Source organism: Petromyzon marinus, chromosome 68 (genome assembly GCF_048934315.1).
Source record: "Petromyzon marinus isolate PM22_M1 ecotype Great Lakes invasive population chromosome 68, UKy_Petmar_22M1.pri1.0, whole genome shotgun sequence".
In the NCBI taxonomy this organism is placed as follows: domain Eukaryota; kingdom Metazoa; phylum Chordata; class Hyperoartia; order Petromyzontiformes; family Petromyzontidae; genus Petromyzon; species Petromyzon marinus.
The window spans coordinates 176,600-191,268 of NC_133734.1; the positions used below are offsets into that span (position 1 = coordinate 176,600).

Genomic DNA, 14,669 nt, shown 5'->3' on the forward strand with positions numbered 1-14,669 from the left:
GCCGCGACCATGCAACTTTAATATCAGGTCGCTGATATTATATATACACTCCTGTGTGTCTCTGTGTAGTACTGTACACTATATATACACTTCTGTGTCTCTGTGTAGTACTGTACACTATATATACACTTCTGTGTGTCTCTGTGTAGTACTGTACACTATATATACACTTCTGTGTCTCTGTGTAGTACTGTACACTATATATACACTTATGTGTGTCTCTGTGTAGTGTGGGGGCTACCGTCCCCCGCCATCACTGAATTGTCGGGGCCGCTGCTCACCGACTCCCCCGTTCCACTCACACCGCTACCCCCCGGCTGCTCCGTCAGGTCCAGACTAACGACCCCTAACGTCTCGCACCCCTGGAAAGTTTATGCAATTTACGAAATGCCCTGGAACAATAGTGTGCGGCAGTGTCTGTTTGCCTAATAGATGCACATCAATTGGCTAATGGGCTTGAATTGATTTGTGGGCAAGATTCCATCATCAAAAGAAATAAATCTCAACACAATAGTATTCCTGTGAGTGTGTAGAGTCGTAACATAGATGTTCATAAATGTTAGTTTCCTCAATAGATTCATTGGTACAGTAAGGCAATTAATGAAACGAATGACCAATATACTTCTAAACGACCGTATTCATGCAGCTCAATGGACCCAAGAATGTTTTTCACGATCAGCTATTAGTTAACGCACCACATTGGGATGGCCATTTTCGAAACACAAGGAGAACTTTGGAGTAATCTTATTAGTCCCGATATGTGCGTTATGTGTGTCTGGGTGTATTTTCTTCTTAAGCAGACGTCAAGGCGCCTTGGCGTCTGGTTGTTCCGAAAATGCCTTGGTTCCCTGCTGGGCAATGAGTCGTGTGTGTGGGCGTGTCATACACATGGCGCTCTCTATCTCTTGGCGGCAACTGCAGGCCTCTCTGCTGCTGGATGACCGCTGAGTCGGCATGACGCTCGTCCCTGACGGTGCCCGATTGTGCTCGAAGCTCGTCTGCTGTTCGCCAGCTCCGACACACTTCCTCTCAAAGTGAGTATATTTTAAATCGGTAAAATATTGTGTGCATTCATTATCGTTTTATTATTACAACAAAGTAAAACACAAATGTCTTAAAAGTGATGACAAAGATGAGGAGTGGAGATGTCTAGTTTTGCAGGGGTTTGAGGTTCAATTTCAGTGGCCACCCCAGTTAATACCGCGGATGTAAAAGTCATCTGAGCAATATAGATTGTGGAGAAGTGACTTTTCCACCAATTGAAAAGCTCAACGAAGTGGCTTATTTCGTGGAAATGTAGATAAGCCAAATACTCTAAACTTGTGATGTTGATGTGGAGGGAAAAAAAACGGAAGACCTGGAGAAAAATCCATGCGACCACTGAGACAGACGTGGAAACTCCAAATATACAGGTGTCATGGTCGGGATCGAACCCAAATCCTTCTGCATACAAGGCGAGGGAGCAACATTTCACAACTGCGGCGCCAATTAAGATTGGACCTTGTGTATGTATACTCTTTGGTTTTTTCGGTAAAGTCACGTAGGTAGAAAAAGAAAACAAAATAAAAAAAATTCTCACGACGTTCGGATCGCAACACAAGCAATCGTCCTCAGGCGGAAAAAATAATCCAGAGTGGAACTGCTGATAGCGCGAGAGAGCTGTTACAACAAGTGGTTATATATGTGGCGATGGGCAAGCAAGCTGGGTCTGAGATGGAAAGCAATTCCATCCACGGACGCAAGCAAGTCAGTTGTGTTAATGGGGGAGATTTATTCTGCCTGAGGACGACCGTTTGTGTTGCGATCGAAACGTCGTGATATATTCTTCTTTGGTTCTTTCGGTAAAGTCACGTAGAATGAGAATAAAATAATAAATTGATCAAATAAAATAACACAATAATATTCTCACGACGTTTCGGCCACAACACAAGCGGCCTTCATCAGGTGAAGGGAGCGAGACTGTCTGGTAGGACATAGCACTTCATTGGCATGAAGTGCTATGAAATTGGGATTTCATTCCAGTGTATTATTTTCCTACTGCCAAAATTATTTCAGTACGATTTATTTACTTAATATGAAACAACTTTCCATGAATAATGAAAAAAAAAAATAAGGTACATATAGTAATAAAAAATACATTTACAATTGTAAATGTTGTACATTTAGGCTCCTACATAGCCCGCAACATTTACAATTAATGACACATTGTAAATTGTTAATGTTGGATGATAAAGGTTGACAATGATGGTGAATAGTGAAACGTTTAAACTAAACTATTGCATTTGCTATGGAACACCTTCCAAGCTATTCGCTACTTTTCAGAAGCAAACTGTTGACTAATGATAGCTGAACGTAGAAGCTTATCACGTTGAAATTCATAGCAGCCAAATAATCTAAACGCAAATTTGTAAATGTGTAAGGGTAACGTGAACAGCAAGAGAAGGTAGTTTCAATGGGAATGGAGCAGGCTTAATCGATAGTGGTGGTGAGTTTGACGACACATTTATATTCAAGAGATCTAACCCAAAAACCTCTATTATGGAAAACATTGGTCACGAAAGCTGACATGTTAAACGGAATAAAAACAAACATTTGAATCGAGTGTAAAATAAGTGTGCCCATTGATTTAATGATTATCAAATTAAATTTGCAATGCAGAGGTTTCGTTGATCAAATCTAGCGTACATTAGTGTAAATGTTTTTTTCACCTAAACGAAATAATTATTGTGCAGTCGTGCTTGTGATGTCACAGGGGATTTTCTAACCACGTGTCATGACAGGAAACCTGTAACAATGCGTCACGGCCGGAACTGATGACGTCACCACTGGGAGTGCTATAAGAACGCACGCTCGCACTTGGCACTCACACACGGACTTTGACAACACAAGCGGCAAGATGCTGATGCTACTGCTGCTGCTGTTGCAGTTCTGCATCAAATTTGTCCGGTTCCTCTTCTCCCTCTTCGTGGGCAACATATGCAAAGCTTCACATCTCATCCCCAAGCCACCATGCCCGAACCCTGGCACGGATTCACTGGCATGGACTTTGGTATTGCTCATGATTGGGTTGATGGTCATGACGGTTTTCATTCAGGTCATGAAGCGGCGTCATTGGAAACATGGTAAGTAGAAACATGCGGTGTGGGTGTATGGATCTTGATGTGAGGTTGTGAATCTCGATATATATCTGTCTGAAAGTGCGTGTGTATGTATTTGTGTGGGAGTGCGTGAAGTTTCGTGCTTTTATTTTTTCATCACGTTTCCTTCGTTGATTAAAAATAAATTTGTAATAAGCGGAGTTGAAAAAAATTGAGCATAGCTGTAAACACATCTCATCATGTGCTGGCAACGTTACCCATTACATGCTTTAATTGTAAAGTTATCTTCTATATTACCCGCTGATAACTCAAGACACTTCAAATTTCAAATTTTATCGAGGGTAACTTTTCCACTGGTCTGTAAACAGACGTGGAGATATGTCAAATACAATACAGTTGCAAATAAAGTTATCACTACATTGCAGAGAAAGTACATTTTCTATTTCAGTCCCTTTCCTAATGATGATCCCTGTTTCACACTTTTCAGCCTTGTTAACGTTTGAAGTGCAAAACGCGATGCTTCGACAGCAGAACGAGAATCTGGGGCGGAGAAGATCGAAGCTGCACGAGGAAAACACGACGCTACATGCAGGGATGGAGGTGACTCGTCAGGAGTTCGTGGCGATGCAAGCGGAGACGATGCTACAAGAGCGAGCGATGTGGCAACATGGGATGCTGCGTCAAGGAAATGAGAGGCTGCATTTGGAGAACGTGACGCTGCTTCGAAAGAAGGAGACCCTCCTTCAGGAGATTGAGACGCTTCGTCTTGCCACTGCCGCCGCCACCGCCGTTACCAATGCCACCCCCGCCAACACCGACACCAATGCCAAGGAAATCACCGCCACCGCCACTGCCACCAGCACCGCTATCAATGCCACCAACAGTACCGCCATGGCCAAGAAGAAAAAATCCAAATTTTCTTGGTTCAAAAAACATTTTCATTAATTTATGATGGGGGCAATTTTGGGAATAATTTAGTTTTTAAATTACCCATTTAAAAAGTCACACACACTTACACACAAAAACATCGACAACCTTCAGCATAAAATACCCATACAGGTGCTTTGTTTTCGTGGGGCCGTGTGATGGTTGAGGCCCCACCACTGAGTGAAACTCTTCAGGTTCATCCGACTGGGCATTTGCTCTCATTACGAGACACAGAGAGATACGGATATAGACATGGAGACAGTCAAGGAGACACACGGACACGGAGATGAAGACAAAGGTCTCCCTATAGCCTTGTTGTATATATTGTTTTGAAAAATAATAATAATAAAAAATACATTCTAAAATTGTAATTTTATCAAAATAAAATAGTTATTGAAGTATGCAAATATATTCAAATTATATAAATTAGGCTCGGCTTCGTTGTCTCGGGTGTATTACCAATACAATGATTTTCGCTTTAACTTTTACTGATAATGTTTTAGTGTTATTACGTCCGGTCTCAGAATTCAGAGCTCGCCACAGGATACAGTTCTTATAATTAAGATAATTACGCATGAACTGAGGAAGGAACCACTCAGACTCTTCTGTGTTAAGAAACTTTAATATCTAAAAACACTCTAATTTCCGAACACACTTAATGATCGAAATTGCCACCACAGTACTCCTGTATATGTCCTACTCATCGATCAATACAATTAACCCTCAATGGTTGCGTTGTTTAAACTGAGCAATAGAACAATAGGCTAACTCCTCACAGTAGCACGTCAATACACGACGATAGAAAAAGTCCTTAAAAATGACGGAACCGTGCTCAAGAAACATGTGGCCAATGGCAAAAGTGGACATCAATGAAATAATTTGAAAGATTAAGCAATTAACAGAATGTCTCTAAACAATAGTGTATGTTCGGCTGTGTAGGTTTGCCTAACAGATGCTTATCAATTGGCTAATGGCACATCAATTAATTCGCCGGCAATATTCTGTGATCAAAATAAATATCTCAAAACAATGGTATTCATATGAGTGTGTAGATTCATAACATAGATTATTATAAATGTTTAGTGTGTCATCAACGAAGTCATTGGTAAGGTTACGCGATGAAGGAAACGAATGACTAAAATAATTTGAAATGACCCTATTCATGCAACTCAAGCGACAGAACAATGTTTGCACGATCAGCTAATAGTTAACACACCACCTTGAGATGGAAACCCTTTTAGAAACTTGGAACAATCTTATTCGTACCGATATGCGTGCAGTGTGTGTGTGGGAGGGCAGTCACCACGAGGTCCAATAATTATAGCGGACAGTATGGTTTGAGTTGTCCACCTACTATTACTGCTAACTGTGGTTCTTACGAATCAGTGGCTTCCGCGGTTCAGCATTCCTTGTACGGAAAATACCTCAAGTCCTCAGCAGGGGCGCCTGGTCGGGGTGTGTATGTGCATCGAACACACGGCGCTTTTGGCTGCACGCTTGCTCACACTGTCGCCCGTGCCTGTGCTGGCAGGGATGATGGATCCGACTCCGTCTGCATCGATGTGCGCGATAGTCCCATCACAAGATAGCGCTCAGAGATCGTCCACTGGGCTGGAGCGCGTCACTCCACAACCCCCCCCCCCCCTTGGCACCAGACACTGTTGATCCTTGAGCTTGACCTTTTGTTTCGGGTCAACCAGAGTGCCATGGCCTTTAGTAACCTCATTCCTATGGCCGGCACTCCAACACCCTGTACTGTAGGGCTGACACTACACGCCAAGCGTGGTGCTATCTAGCGCTATCAATAAGCACTCAACGGGCACCTCTAGGGCCAGTACAACACCCACACCAATGTGGTGTCCGCGATGTCACTACATTAACCCCCCCCCCCCTATGTAGCACTCAGGCATCCCCCCTCAACAAATGAACCAAACAACTTAGTGTACCTCAACAAATAAATACCACAACCCTTTCTATACAATATGTACAACTACATACAGAATAAACAGTAACTAACGGGCAAAGGGGATGTAAGAACAGAACGACAATAGGCAAAAACAGAGGAAGAGAGAGAAGGGAACACAGAGAAAAAAAACGCAGAAACACGCATAACCTCGGGACCCCTTCCAGCACCAGCATCTACCACCCTCACCATGTAACAACACCCGCAATCACAATAAAGGCCAGGCCTGCGGAGTGTGACAACCGACTGATGGTGTGGGAGCGTGTTTGTATGGGGATCACGAAAAGCGAGAGTCTTTGATCGAGTCCTTGTGGCCAGGCCCCGAGGGGAGGTGGGCTTACTGTGCCTGGGGGTCCCTGGGGGAATTTGAAAATATCCCATCGAAGTCATAGTCCTGTGCAAGCGCTCTACCATTCCATCCGTTTGTGGAAGGTGTGGTGACGTACGTACTTTCTTTGTTCCCAATAATTCACACACCTCCCGCAGCAATTTCGAAGAAAAAGTCTTACCCTGATCAGTCAGAAGATGCTCAGGGGCCCCCTTGTTCATCAAATAGACATCGAGGATGCCTCGGTGATGGCTGCCACTGACTGGTTGGGAAGCGGCCAGGCTATTGGCCAGCGTGAAAAATATTCGACGCCCACTAGTAAATACTTATTGCAACGAGGGAAATGGACCAAGGATATCAAGAGCGACCAGCTCATTTATGCGGGAGACCTGAATGGATTTCAACCGTGGACAACAGGGTTTAGACGCGGGTTTCCGCTGCGTGCACTGCACACACCCCTTCAATAAATTAGCGACATCTTCCGCCATGCCATGCTAGAAGAAGTCGAGCTTAAGTGTGGCGAGTATCTAATGCACACCAAGGTGCAACAGTGGCTCGTGTACCGCCCAGATGACTTCACCCCGTAAGGCAGTAGGCACGACAATGTTGTAACAGCGCAACCCTTCATCCCAATGCATGAGCAATCCGCCTCTGAGGATGACAGAGGCTACACCCCGTCGATCCCCACCCCAATCCGCCTCCTTCACATGGCGCCGTAACTTGAACAGGGCTGCGCCCTCATGCTCGAGGCGCCCCCATTCAGCATGGTCCAAGACAATGACAGCGTCACGCGCCACATGACTCTCGGCTTCCTCAGAGGTTTCAACCTCGACTGATGCCACAAGGGGAGGGGGCGAGTCCTTGGTAGGCGTCTTACAGTGCCACGAGCCCGAGTAAAACGTGCACCCATCGTTCGTGTGTCGGGTACCTTTGCGATCAAAAACAGTAAAGGAATAGACCTGGAGGACTGCCAACCAACTTGAAAGTTGGGCAGACGGCTGCTCAATAGGCAGTGCACACTATAGCACTGCATGGTCAGACTGCAACTCAAAGCGTCTGACATAAAGATAGGGACAACCGCCAGCCGTACGTGTTCTTTTTCCATAGGGCTCAGTCGATAGGGGTGCTGCCCGATGGGAGCAGCATCGCCCGTATCAATGTGGTGACTCAAAAGCGTAGTATGGACGATGTCAAATTTGCCCTTGCTAAATACATCGGAGAATTCACACAAAATCTCCGTCAACTACCCCATCTGGGACTCGGGCAATTCCGAATTTTCAGAACAAAGTGTACCCATACACTTTTCATCAAAAAACTGTTGCGACTTCATATTCGACAACGACCCCCACACCACCAACAATGTTTCCCTCGTGATGCATGGGTGATGCGTAGTCTAGCACGGTGCCCTCCTGAATGACAGATGTATCCAACCCTGCATTCAGGACTTGAATGAACGGTTCCTGGTCATTAGATACCTGAGTCTGGGCCCCCACCAACGTCATCCCACGAATGGCTTTGTTTGAGGGTCCTAGGAGGATTCCTCCCACAGTCGCCTCCTGATCAAGCGGCTTGCATAATTGAAAGGGAACAAATATTTGCACGCCAGGGGGAATCTTTACGGTCTTGCTTGCAAGCGCTTGCACAGTAGTATTGGCCATGCACATTCGAGTGGGAGAAGGCAAAAAGGCCATTCAATGGCCCAAAGGTAACTCAAGGCAACCCTGACTGATCAAAATTTTCAGGAGCATCTTCCCCAAGACGTCAGTCCCGAGCAAGCAAGAAACAGCAAGGGACGTTGATACAAGAACTGGTCCCGTCAAATTTGACATCTCCAATACACACCTCCGCTGTTATTTTCCCAATAGTGCCCAATGAACCGCCGTTTGCGGCAAAGCAGCGAAACTCCACAGGACATAGTGTACGACATTTAGGGGGCAGAATGTAAAAAATCAACTCGGATATAATAGTCACGGACGCATGTTGTATATATTAGACATTGAAAAATAATGAAAATAATAAAAATTAAATGCCAATTGACATTTTTTTTATTTCCCTAAATCAGGCTAATCAAAACAAACTATGCTAATTATGCAAATTATGCATTTATGCTAATTATGCTCAGCTTCATTGTCTTGGGGTATTACCTAATGTAATAATGAAATGGAGTTGTAATTGTTTGAAGTTATGCAAGTGTATGTAATCATGCTAATTAGGCTTTGCTTCATTGTCTATGGTGTATTATCAATCGTGATAATACAATGATGATCTAATTGAATGAAGTTATGCAAGTGTAGGTGATTATGTGATGCCGCCGCCACGGAGCCGATCGGCGGGTGGCCCACCTGCGATCTCGCCGCTCCGAGCGGCGAGGCCGACATTGCTCCACCCCACCACCTCCCCACCCCCCCCCCCACCGGAACACACACGCACGCACTCCCCCCCACCATTAGAGCGCGTGGGGAGACACCCTGGCCGACAGGTTTTCACCCAGAAGCCCTCGTAAAGGGATAATCTTCACGGTTTCCTGCAGCCAGGGAATTGGACGGTCTCCCCCGACGCTAACACCCACCGCGGCGCCGTGACTTTGGTTGTAATTACATGGTCACGACGGGGCTGCCGAGCCACCGCGGGTAGACAGCACACACAACACACACGGGTCAGCAGGCAGGTAGGAGGGCAGAGCCACGAGCGGCGGGAAAGCAGGGTCGCCCTCTGGCTGGAGGGTCGCTGAGCAGGTAAATTTAGATGCGGACGTCGCTGAAAGCAACGGCCCGGGGGATGCTGGGTTACAGATGGGCCTACCGATTGACGGGTGATCCCAGCGAGCTGATTGGCCCGCGAGTCGGCACCAGGTAGCCCCTTTGATGTAGAAAGAATAAAGCGGGTCAGGGCGAAGGAAAAAGGTTCTCTGGCTACTCGAGTCAACCCCAGGCCCGTCAACTCCCGAGTCCAGCCGCGCGAACGTCCGTGGGACGTATCGACGCGCCGCGAGGACCAGACGGCAGTGACGACGAACCGTGAGTAAGAGAGAGAGAGAGGGAGTTGGGACTTAGCTTAAGAGCAAAACCGGAGAGGGTAAAGGGGAGAAGGACAGGTAGAGTGTAGTGCCGACTATCGAGAGATAGATCGGTCCTGCCCCGCTGATCCCGACTGACTCGGTTAAATAAGGGCTCGCCGACGCGGTGGAATAAATCGTCGGCGGTTACATAACGGACTGGTGTGGTTTTTGCGGAAGCGTGGGTGCGCTTGCTGTCGTGGTGGTCGTTACATAACAGACTGGTGTGGTTATTGCGGAAGCGTGGGTGCGCTTGCTGTCGCGGTGGTCGTTACATAACAGACTGGTGTGGTGGTTTTTGCGAGGGTGTGGAAAGAGAGTGGAAGCGTGGGTTCGCTTGCTGTTCTCGGTGGTCGCCGCGTGTGTGGAGCGGCGCCGCGTGGATTGTGTGCGCTACGAACCGTCGGCTGCGGACTCCTGCGTTGCGAGCGGATACCCGTCTCGCACGCATGCCCATCGCATAGCCCTTTAAACCCGTTTAAACCAATCCCCCCAAGCGTCGGAGTGAGCACGAACGACGTCGCTTACCCTCCGACCTTTGACCCCCTGTTACCCGCGTGTGATTGGTGCGTGGGACTGCGCGGGCGGGGAGCGTCGCGTTTGGGTGCCGGCGAAGCGCTAGCGGGTCCCAGGGAGGTCGAGTGTGATGCCCCACCGGCAGGAGACCCGGACTCGGGGGGGGACGGCACAGGGGGGGGGAACAGGAGCGCGACGACCTTTCCCCGCCAGGGGAGGAGTGCGGCGGCGGCAGCTCCCACACTAGTGGAGAGTCTGGGAGCGTCGGTACTTCGCGGACAGGGTCGCAGGCAGGGGAGATCCCGGGGGCCGGCGACCCTAACAATATGGTGTCAGAAGCGGTACGAACCCCCGCGTTACCCCACGCGAAAATAAGGCATATATTCACTGGCCGGGGTACACCTTCGTGGAGAGCATTTGCCCGCAACGTCCTAGGGGCTAAGGAAATTAATGGGTGGACGGACGCGCAGACGCTACGTCAACTTAATATGAATCTGGATGGGCGGGCAGCCGATTTTGTGGAAGCCCTACCCGCAAGCGCGCAGACACAGCTAGAGGAGCTGATGCGCCGACTTGATCTGCGCTTCGGTACGCGCGATGAGGAGGAGGCAAAAGCGGCCTTAGAGGCACGCCGTCGCCAACCCGGCGAGGACCTGCGCGATTATGCCGAGGATGTGCGTGAGCTAACAAAGATCGCACGCCCGAGGCACACCACGGAAGCGATTGAGGAGCTGGCCACAGAGAAAATCCAGCGATACTTAATGCGCACGGCGTGGTGGCAGCCAGACGTGAACTGTACGCGCCTCTCCTTTGATGCCCTTGTCGAGCGCGCGCGCAAATGTGAAAGAATTTCTAGCGAACGCGCACAGCTCCGAGGACTGGGACGGGAGCGCACCATCGCAAGTCTGTCCACCGAGGAGGAAGAGGAGGAACAGGAGCTCACCAGGATGGTAGGGGGTCGGGAAAGGGGGCCTCCGGTATCCCGCGAGACCACCCCGGGATGGGTAGCGGGGATACAGGCGGGCATCGGGGGGATCGACAACAAAGTAACCCAAGTGGACAACAACGTAACCCAAGTACGGGCACATGTGACTACGCTGCAGACTACGGTAGAGACGATTCAGACCGAGTTGGGAGGGCTAGCTGGGATGGTAGCCCGACTAGAAGCAGAGTCTGGGCAGCGGCGCACGGGGGGGGAGAGGGAGCGGGCAGGGTGCCCACTATGGAGCCGCCACCCCCCCCCGGGCGTGTTATATGTGCGGCCGTCAGGGGCATCTCATGAGAGACTGCCCACAGATCGCCCGCGCTAGATATACCGAAGGGTTAAACGCCAACGCCCCCTAGAGAGTGGACCACCTAGGGGTGCAATCACCGAGGTCCCGAAACAAAACGACGATAATAATAATGGTAAGCAAGTGACACCCACACAGGTCACGGCCACAACACCCAAGGACGCGGTGAGGACGGGCGACTGGCTACGGGAGCTGGTGGCAGGAATCACGGGGGCCACGTCACTGGTGGAAGGACAGGTGAACGGGCAGCGCACCCGGATCCTACTGGACACGGGGGCCGTGGCCTCACTCGTGAGCGCCGCGCACTGCAGCGTGCTCGGGGTTGACGTGAGCCGCCTGCCGGCCCCGGATTGCGCGCTGCACACAGCGAGCGGAGCCGGGATGGGGTTGCTGGGAAGGATCTCCCTCGAGGTCCGTCTCGGAAACCAGGTGTGCACTCAGGAGTTCTACGTCTCGAGTGTGCTGTGCCACGAGTGTATCGCAGGTACCGACCTCCTGGAAAAGCTGGGGCTCAACGTGCAGCCCCGACAGCGGTGCGCCACCGTGGAAGGCAGCGGGGAACGGATTCCATTCCTGGGACGGGAGCCGAATCGCCCCCGCTTCACACCTGTGGCCGCTACCCTGACGACGGCCGTCACCATCGGGCCGCTCGCCGAGATGCTGGTACCTGTGGCGACACCCTCCACCGACCCCGCGCACCGACCATCGGGGGAGGTAATGCTAACTCCTCACCCGGAGTTGGCAAAACGATACGGGGTTGTGGGGTCAGCCACGTTGGTAAACGCCGATGGGGGCCGATTGTTCATGCGTGTGTTTAACCCCCACGGCACCCCAGCAATACTACGACGGCGCACCACAGTAGCCACCGTGCACCCCCTACACGCGCGCCACTCCAGCGACTCGGTATTCGCACTCTGGGCGGAGGACCCCGGTCGCCCCGAGGACCAACAAGACCTGGCCTGGCGAGTCGGCCCGACTCCCCACGCCGAGGTCGTCCCCCTTCTTGACGCGGTACACGTACCTTGGGCAGATTTACCCAAGGGAGAGGCCGATCAGCTACGCGGGTTACTGCGGGAGTACGCCGACGTGTTCAGCGAACACGATTCAGACGTGGGTCGCACAGATCTCGTTAAGCACCAAATCGACACCGGGGCCGCCCGACCCATAAAACTCCCCGCGTACCGCGTGGGCGCACCCGAACGCGCCCAGATCAAAGAGGCGGTCAGGGACATGCTCCGCGATAACATAATTCAGCCCTCGGCGAGCCCCTGGTCTGCCCCGGTGGTGCTAGTAACAAAAAAGGACGGGTCAACCCGGTTTTGCGTCGATTACCGCAAACTAAACGCAGTCACCCTCGGCGACGCCTTCCCCATACCGCGCATCGACGACACCTTTGACAGCCTCGCCGGAGCGCGGTATTTTTCCACCCTCGATCTCGCGTCCGGGTACTGGCAGGTGGAGATGACGGAGGAGGATCGGCCAAAAACCGCATTCACCACCCCGATGGGGCTATTCGAGTTTCGAGTACTCCCGTTCGGGCTCACCAACGCGCCCGCGACGTTCCAGCGGCTGATGGAGTTGGTGATGCGGGGCTTGCAGTGGGAGCAATGCCTGATTTACCTGGATGATGTGATCATGTTCAGTAGATCTCTGTCTGAGCACTGGTCCAGGTTACGGGAGGTGTTCCAGCGACTGCGAGCGGCTCATCTCAAGCTCAAGCCACGTAAGTGTTACATCGCACAGCGCGAGGTGGGGTACCTCGGACATCGCGTCAGCGAGGCGGGGGTGCGCACCGATCCGGACAAGGTACGCGCCGTAGTGGATTGGCCACAGCCAAGAAACCTGTCGGAGATAAGGTCATTCTTGGGGCTCGCCACCTATTACCGTCGATTTGTAAAGGGATTCAGCGAGATTGCACGCCCCCTCACCCAACTCACTTCCCCCCAGAACCCCTATCAGTGGACGGAGGCCTGCCAGACGGCCTTCACCACCCTCAAAGACCACCTCACACACACCCCCACACTGGCTTTCCCCGATTTTACCACCGACCTTATTTTGGACACTGACGCCTGCAGCAGCGGGCTGGGTGCGGTGTTGTCGCAGGTGCAGGAAGGGGTGGAACGGGTGATTGCGTACGCCAGCCGGACCCTGAGCGGGGCCGAGCTGAACTACTGTGTGACCCGTCAGGAATTGTACGCTGTGATCTTCGCGTGTAAACAGTTTCGGCCGTATTTATACGGCAGGAAATGTCGAGTGCGCACGGACCATTATGCTCTGCAGTTCCTCCTCACCTTCAAGGAACCGCGGGGGCAGATGGCCCGATGGCTGGCGCAGCTGCAGGAGTACAACCTGCAGATCGAATACCAGGCGGGGCCGACGCATGCAAACGCGGACGCATTATCACGGCGACCCGCGGTGTGTGCCGAGACGAGGGCGGAGGAGGCCTGCCCGTGCTTCACGGGGGGACGTTGCCGACAGGCAACGGACCCCCGGGAACCCGCTGAACCTAACCCCCCCCCCGGCGAGAGAGAGTGCGGTATGCGCCACAGAGACCCCCACAGGTGGAGGCGCGGACCCAGTCGGCCGCCCGGCGAGCGCAGGGCCCACGACTCGGGACCCCGTGGACCACCCCGCCCCGATCGGACGGATCCAGGAGGACGTCGGCTGCGCCTTCCCGGGCCTGAGCGACGAGCAGCTGAGGCAGACCCAGCAGCGGGATCCGGATCTGGCGGCGGTGGAAGCGGCCCTGCGGGAGGGGAAAAGCACCCTACCAGGGCCCTGGAGCGGTTTGTATGCCCGGTTGTGTGTGCAGAACGGGGTGGTACGGGAGTTAACCGAGGCCGGCCAGCCGGGGTGCATCTGTGTTCCCGAACAGGTGCGACCCCAGCTGCTACGGCTGGTACACGACCACCCGCTCGGGGGCCATGACGGGGAACGGCGCACTCGGGAGACTCTGCGTCGCCAGTATCTCTGGCCCAAATTGACGCAAGATGTGGCCGCCTGGGTACAGGGCTGCCGCGCTTGTCAGCAGTGCGGGCCGAAACCGGCACGATACCAAGTACCCCTAAGGCCGTTCCGCGTCAGTCGGACTAACCAGCTGGTCGGCATCGATCTCCAGGGGCCATTCCCACGATCCCACCGGGGCAACCGCTATATCCTCGTAGCGGTGGAATACTTCACCCGCTACCCCGTGGCGGTGGCCATCCCCGATAAAACGGCCCTGGTAGTAGCCCGGGCGTTCGTGGAGCACTATGTACTTAAGCACGGGATCCCGGAGCGAGTCCTTACCGACCAGGGTAGCGAGTTCGAGGCCGAGTTGTTTCAGGCGCTGTGCCGGGAGTTCGGGATCCAGAAAGACCGAACCACGGCGTACCACCCCCAGGCGAACGGTATGGTTGAACGTATGAATCAGACTCTGGCCGGAAAGCTCAAGCGTATGGCGGCCGCAAACCAACGGGATTGGGACGAACACCTCCCCTACGCCCTGTTC

General features: G+C 51.9%; 1 long non-coding RNA gene across 1 annotated transcript; it reads left to right on the plus strand.

Annotated features, from left to right (window-relative positions):
• On the plus strand, positions 1 to 5,060 carry LOC142906591 (uncharacterized). Its single transcript, XR_012930385.1, has 2 exons — positions 1 to 1,034; positions 2,781 to 5,060. It is a non-coding gene; the product is annotated as an uncharacterized LOC142906591 (long non-coding RNA).
• The last annotated feature ends 9,609 nt before the right edge of the window (positions 5,061 to 14,669 follow it).